This window comes from Dermacentor silvarum, chromosome 8 (assembly GCF_013339745.2).
Source record: "Dermacentor silvarum isolate Dsil-2018 chromosome 8, BIME_Dsil_1.4, whole genome shotgun sequence".
Lineage (NCBI taxonomy): Eukaryota > Metazoa > Arthropoda > Arachnida > Ixodida > Ixodidae > Dermacentor > Dermacentor silvarum.
Genome location: NC_051161.1, coordinates 162,523,686 through 162,529,564, shown reverse-complemented (window position 1 = coordinate 162,529,564; position 5,879 = coordinate 162,523,686). Strand labels below are relative to the sequence as shown.

Here is a 5,879-nt window from a genome sequence, read left to right as displayed (position 1 = left end):
ATATCTGACAGTTCGGTTGGTCAGGCGTCGCTTTCTTTTTCTTTTTGGCCTGCGTTTTGTTTCGTGCGTGTGTGTGTGTGTGTATTTGCCATGCCGGGCAAAACTTATTTCACGGAGGAAGAAAAATTGGCTGTGGCTTAACTCAGTTATGCCTGGGTGTGCGTAGCTAGAGGTACGGTTAATCTTATTGTTTAGCTTGGTTCTCTCTACAGTTACGTCTTTTTCATTTAGCTTCGTACGTCTGAATGTTTAGGTTTGGTTGTTACCTCTCGTTAAGTTATGGTTATATTAAATACTAGACATTATTAAATGGTAACGTATTTATTGTGAAAGTCATCATCTTGTTGTTTCCCAATTGCCACAAAGACGGCCCGATGGTCGGTGAGGCGGGAGGATAAGGGGTTGTCGTCCAGTGACTTGAACACGTTTCGGGTGCTATCCTCATCTGAATCCACTGGCCTGGCCACTTCGTACTTACGACGCTTCTCGAGGCGTGCGGCTCGTTCTTCCTCCGTCTCTTCTGCGTCGTCTACACCGGGGCTTTTAATAGGTATATAAGTACAATCTATGCACCCAGTAACCCCGGGGAATCCTCCAATGGCATAGAACCTAGTCATGACTGACCTCGCTTCACTGGCGTTTGGCAGCCGAACGTACTTGGGATACAGACGTAGGCATATCAGCTGTGTCTTATCTCAAATGCATCGGCATATAGAGGGTTGGGATACACACACAAGGTCCCCTACAACAGTTTGCATTGCACCCGTTCCGTAAAAACGCAGTGCGATGAGGACCTTCAACAGAGCAAGTAGCGGCGCTCCTCTGTTGTCAGAGTTACAAAGCAGTTGCAGCTCTGTCAATATGCTTGCAACAGCTCGCTTGGAAAAACGATACCGGGCTAGAAACTCCACTTCGTTGTAGTGTTCCAGTGGATAATGCCTGTCAATCACATGCCAGACTGGAGTCAACGGCGGAGGCTTGTACACAGTCCCGTAAAGAAGTTCACTTGCACGCCGAAGAAACCTTGCATAGCTTTCGAAGCTATCGTCTTCGGATAAATATCGCAAGGCCGTCATTCTCGCCGCTCGCTTTTCACAGAAAAACGGAATCACAAAAGAAATGGCACAAAGCGCAGTCTGCGGAGCCAAACTGGACGTCAATACACGGCGGCTGGCTGCCGCGGCATTGGCTGCGCACGGCACCTATCCAAGCCGAGCGTACCGCGTGCAAAGTCCTGCGGAGAAGCATACGTTCAGGTAGAGGAGCGCGGTTAGGAAGCATGAAGGTAGCATGCCGGCTTCCTAAGCGTGAGGAAGCACCAAGGAGGCCCTAACTTACCCCCGTATTCACAAACGCACCTCGACTCGACCCTCCACTCGAAATGCTCCTTGAGGGCGGCTTTTCATTTCACAAATCGCCCTCCACTCGAAACGCGCCTTGAGTGAAGGAAACCTCGAGCGTTTTACTCGAGAATCTCAAGGTAGCCCCGCAGCTACCTTGAATCGCTCCTTGAGTAAAGATAGTGCGCAAACATGGTTCCGTCGTGATCTGTCACTCGCCTCGTCGGCTTTTTCAGTTGGACGCCAGTTGCCTCCGCAGCTTTTCTTTCGTTAACGATGCTGCGCATCTTGAAGGGCATCGTTTTACGGACTGGTGTAATCCTCTGGAGCGCTTTGGCAACGGAGTAATTCTACTGTGGCACCGAGACAGACCGGCCGTCCTGTCAAGAAGACTGCCAGCTAGTGCAGTGACCTGTCGTCTTATTCCGTGCATGAGCCAGTTGATGACCTGCATACGTGTATTCTTCGTGCGAGTGCTCCGGAACTACTATCAGCGCCAGTGCCGTGTTTCTCGCGGGGGATCATACAAAGCAGCACCATTTGAAACGCTGCACGATACATAACTGCGGCGCACTTCGAACCTATGAAAAGAAAACAACTGCGAAGATTCCTGCCGTTAGTGGGTGCCTGTGTGCTCGATTGCTGGATGCTGGTCTTTCTGCGCGAGCGCCGGAATTCGCTCCGCCTGAGCGGTTTGTACTCGTGTGCATCACTTGCTACGCTATTCCAAGGACGGCGTAGCGTACCACAGCAAGGCGAGCTTCTCTAAAAACGACCAGGTGCGTTCACTTTTCTGTTTCTCTATAATTTCATGCAGTTAGTTGCTATAGGGAAACCAAAAAAGTTACTGTTTTTTGCGTGGGACGTGTGACAGTAGCTGTTATTTACAGTCGTTAGCAATAATTACGTGATCCTTCCTTCAAAATATTTAGTTTAATTAGCTTATGCTTATGAACATCCAAGCCCAACGAGGAAGTGAGCAACCATGAAATGGTTTTCATAATTATACCTGCACGTATACAGAGGGAATGTAATATTTTATTCCAATACAAAACATTGAATAACAATACAACAGAGGATTGTTTTTGTACATCACATTATTTTTATTGTAAGAAAAAAAAAAGCTGTAGCAGTTGACTCAGCTCCTCATACAGAAAACGCTAGCAAGTGGTAGCAGATATATGTCACATATATTTGTTGTGCACATTCCAGCTATTAGTGAGTGCATTATGTAAGTGTTAGATTGGTGTATGTCGGTCTGGCTGTGCAAACGCCAAACCAGCCTAAAACTGTATCTTTGCAAACATAAATGAAAACAGTCCGAGCTCATCAATGTAAAAAAAAAAATCGGTTTCCTGAACACAATGAAAATTCTTAACTAATGTATTTACTATGAAAATCAAACTAGTTAATTAGTTAAAAGCTAGTTTTTATGTGCATTAACATCATTGTATGTTTATGACCAACCCCTTCTCTTATGCAGGAACCAGGCTGCCAACGCAACCACGCAGAGCAACTGCCTTTTCAAGGGCGCTGCGCTTGCGTTGGTGTGCAAGCGTAGAAGAGTGGAGCTCCAGTTAATGTGTCGTGCTGCACTGTAGTTGTGGCACTATTTTGGCTAAAACCTCAATGTCTTTTCTGACATCCTAACAGCTCAAACATCACTACTAAAGGCATTTTGTATACATCTGCCTTCATAGGCACCTTGCTGCTTAAGTCTGTATTTTTCATCCAGGTTTCTTTTCTTAACCCATATTTAATAAAGCCGTCTGTATCACTGAATTATTTCTGGTCAATCGAAGTGTCAATCTCTGAAACAATAAATTAAAATTATCCTCGTCTTTTTGTGTTCTGATAGGATTGCAAAAAGAGCGTGGACTGTGATCCTACAAACACAATCAGTAGTACTACTGACAAAGCTATTCTAGAATAAAACACCATCCGTGTTCTGGACAGTAGACTAGCAGTGTTCTAGACAGTAGCATACCGTCGTGTGTGGCCACCGGACGGTATGCAGTGGTAAATCCTTACAGAATTTACGCTGTTTGAGCTCCAGTTTTAACTTCAGCTCAAGATGAATTATGAAGGCCGGAACCATGAATTTGTTCCATTCGATGCGGATGACAGTTGGCTTCCATGGGGCTTGCAGAAGTTCAGTAATTGACCCAGGAACAAAGCGTGTCTTGTGGGATCCCACAACAGGCCAAATGGAGATGCAGACAGTCACAATGGCGTTGCTGAAAAATACAGTATAGAGCGCATTACTACCATGAGTTCAACAAAGTTGAGATCAACCATTACAATTATGATATATTTCTTGATGTACACTTGCTCATGCAAACGTAGCTTCAACATTCCACTAAATACTAAAGTGCTGCATTACAAATTGTGGGCAGTAACAAAGCTCACGTCTCAACCGTAACACATTACGAGCAACTCATGACTTCGCACATCATAATAATAACTATGCTCTTCAAAACAATAATACATGACTGTTGAAAAGGAATGAGTTTGATTTCATTATGGGATAGCTGTTTCATGCTTGCGGTTTTAAATAACACGGCGTGCATTTCACCATTTTATCAACGTGGCCTGACAAAACATCAATATTATTAGTGATAAGTATGAAAAATAACCACAGACTAACTACCGGGCAGATCAGTCAAGTACTTCCGCAGCACCTAGGTTCTTTAGGGGAAGCGATATGGTGCATTTCCAACAGGCAGGCACCGTATCTATGGATGCTTTAACGTCAGTCACATTCCTTACCGTGCAACACGGACGTTGATTTTTTTCCATCAGCTGGTCCTTCCAAGGCCCACATCCTGCAGCAGAATGTCAAAAATGATATGTATACAGGGCACCCTAAGTTCAGTGCAGCTACGCAACTGAAATAGACATAGCTCAACTAAAAAAAAAAAAAAAAAACGTAGCCGTTGCGTGAACTTGAAAGCACTGTTTATGGAACGTTAAGACGAAAAAAACACTAATGCTGGCAATGAACTACTGACAAGTGAATTTTCGGACGAATAAAAGATTGCGTAGCGTACATTTGAAGTGAAGCAGCACTGGAAATACAGGCACCAGTGCTGGTTCATTGACGATATTTGCTACAATTTGAACAAACCGACTAACCACCCCGGCTTCTAAAATAAAGTACAGGACTGAAAAACGTTTGTTTCCTTAAAACTGCCGGAGCTACGCACTCAACCATATGCATTTTGCCACATGTATGCTACAACTGCTTCTTCTCTACTGAAAGATTTTTTACGCGGTACTGGAATGATCATCGGACACAGGCGCGGAGCGGTGCCTTTTGCATTTATATTTAAAGAGCTGAACCGATAACAGATTGTCGCGCCGAATATCCCACAAGCTCCAAAGCAAAAAAAAAAAAAAAAAATAACGTCTCGCGCAATCGTATGTTGCCTCGAATAGTATGCCTCGGGTGCTGATGCCCGCAGCATGAGCAACTGGAGCCAGTCATGCTTGGATACATCGGACACGTTTTATTGATAGCGCGGCGGCAACTTCACCAAACTCGCAACAGCGTAATGTGGTTCCGTGCATGAACTGCTCACTCACCCTTACTTTTTGTCCTGTTGATGCTTTCAGAAAGCTTTCAGCAGCACTTGGTCTTGAAGGTAAACAAAGCTGCCCATCGGCCGTTCCATGCGTTGCCTCCTTCGAAGTCAATCCGGCTCGGTCACAGTACACACACGGACAATATCATCCATGATAACTACGATTAACAACTGCAACGTGAACCACAAATTAAGCACAAGGAAAGAATGAGCGGCAGACAAATGCGGGCGCAAATTTTCTTGTTTCTCAGCCATGCGCTGTGCTCAGCTGCTGGGGAGCGATCGTTGCCAGACCTCAAACACAGCTCCCGCTTGATCTATCAGTCTAACGCTAACAGTGGCAGCGCTGCCGAGCTAAATTTGTGCATTGCGCCGTGTTGTCATTTTATAACGAAGCCAAATTAACGGAAACACATATCTGTATTAAATAATTGGGCTTTTGCTAAGCGCATTTAAGAATAGCCTCGATATCAGACGCTTTTCTCGGTCGGTGCACTTCACTCGAGTGAAGGGCGCATTTTCAAGGCGTTCCTTGGCGGAGGAAAAGTGAAGTAGTGTTCATGAAACGCAATGGCGCCTTGAGTGAAGGAACGCTCGTCGCCTCGACTTGGCTGAGTCGAGGAGAAGCGCTGAGTGAAGGCGCGTTTAAGAATACGGGGGTTAGTGCCCCTTAGTAAGGGACGTTCCAGAATTGACGCCAGGTCGCCTTACAGCGTGTAAGACGTCCTTAAGGCCGTTTCACATGGTGCGATTTTGCACTGCGATTATCGAACCGGAAGTGCGATTTCCGTCGCATGCGATGAAAATCGCAGTCGCAGGGCCGATTCTGCGATTTTCGGCTGCGACCAACCGGTTCGTCGCAGCGTCGCAACGTCGCAGCAATCGCTGCGATTTTAACACGAAAGTGTTTAATGCCGGGGTCCACCAAGACTTCACTGACGTATTTCCGTCACGG

At 45.7% G+C, this 5,879-nt stretch overlaps 1 long non-coding RNA gene across 1 annotated transcript; it reads right to left on the bottom strand.

Moving 5' to 3' along the window:
• Positions 1 to 2,437: 2,437 nt before the first annotated feature.
• Positions 2,438 to 5,582, bottom strand: LOC125947466 (uncharacterized). Its single transcript, XR_007468314.1, has 3 exons — positions 4,926 to 5,582; positions 4,110 to 4,165; positions 2,438 to 3,577 (listed from the first exon to the last, which is right to left on the bottom strand). It is a non-coding gene; the product is annotated as an uncharacterized LOC125947466 (long non-coding RNA).
• Between the last annotated feature and the right edge of the window lie 297 nt (positions 5,583 to 5,879).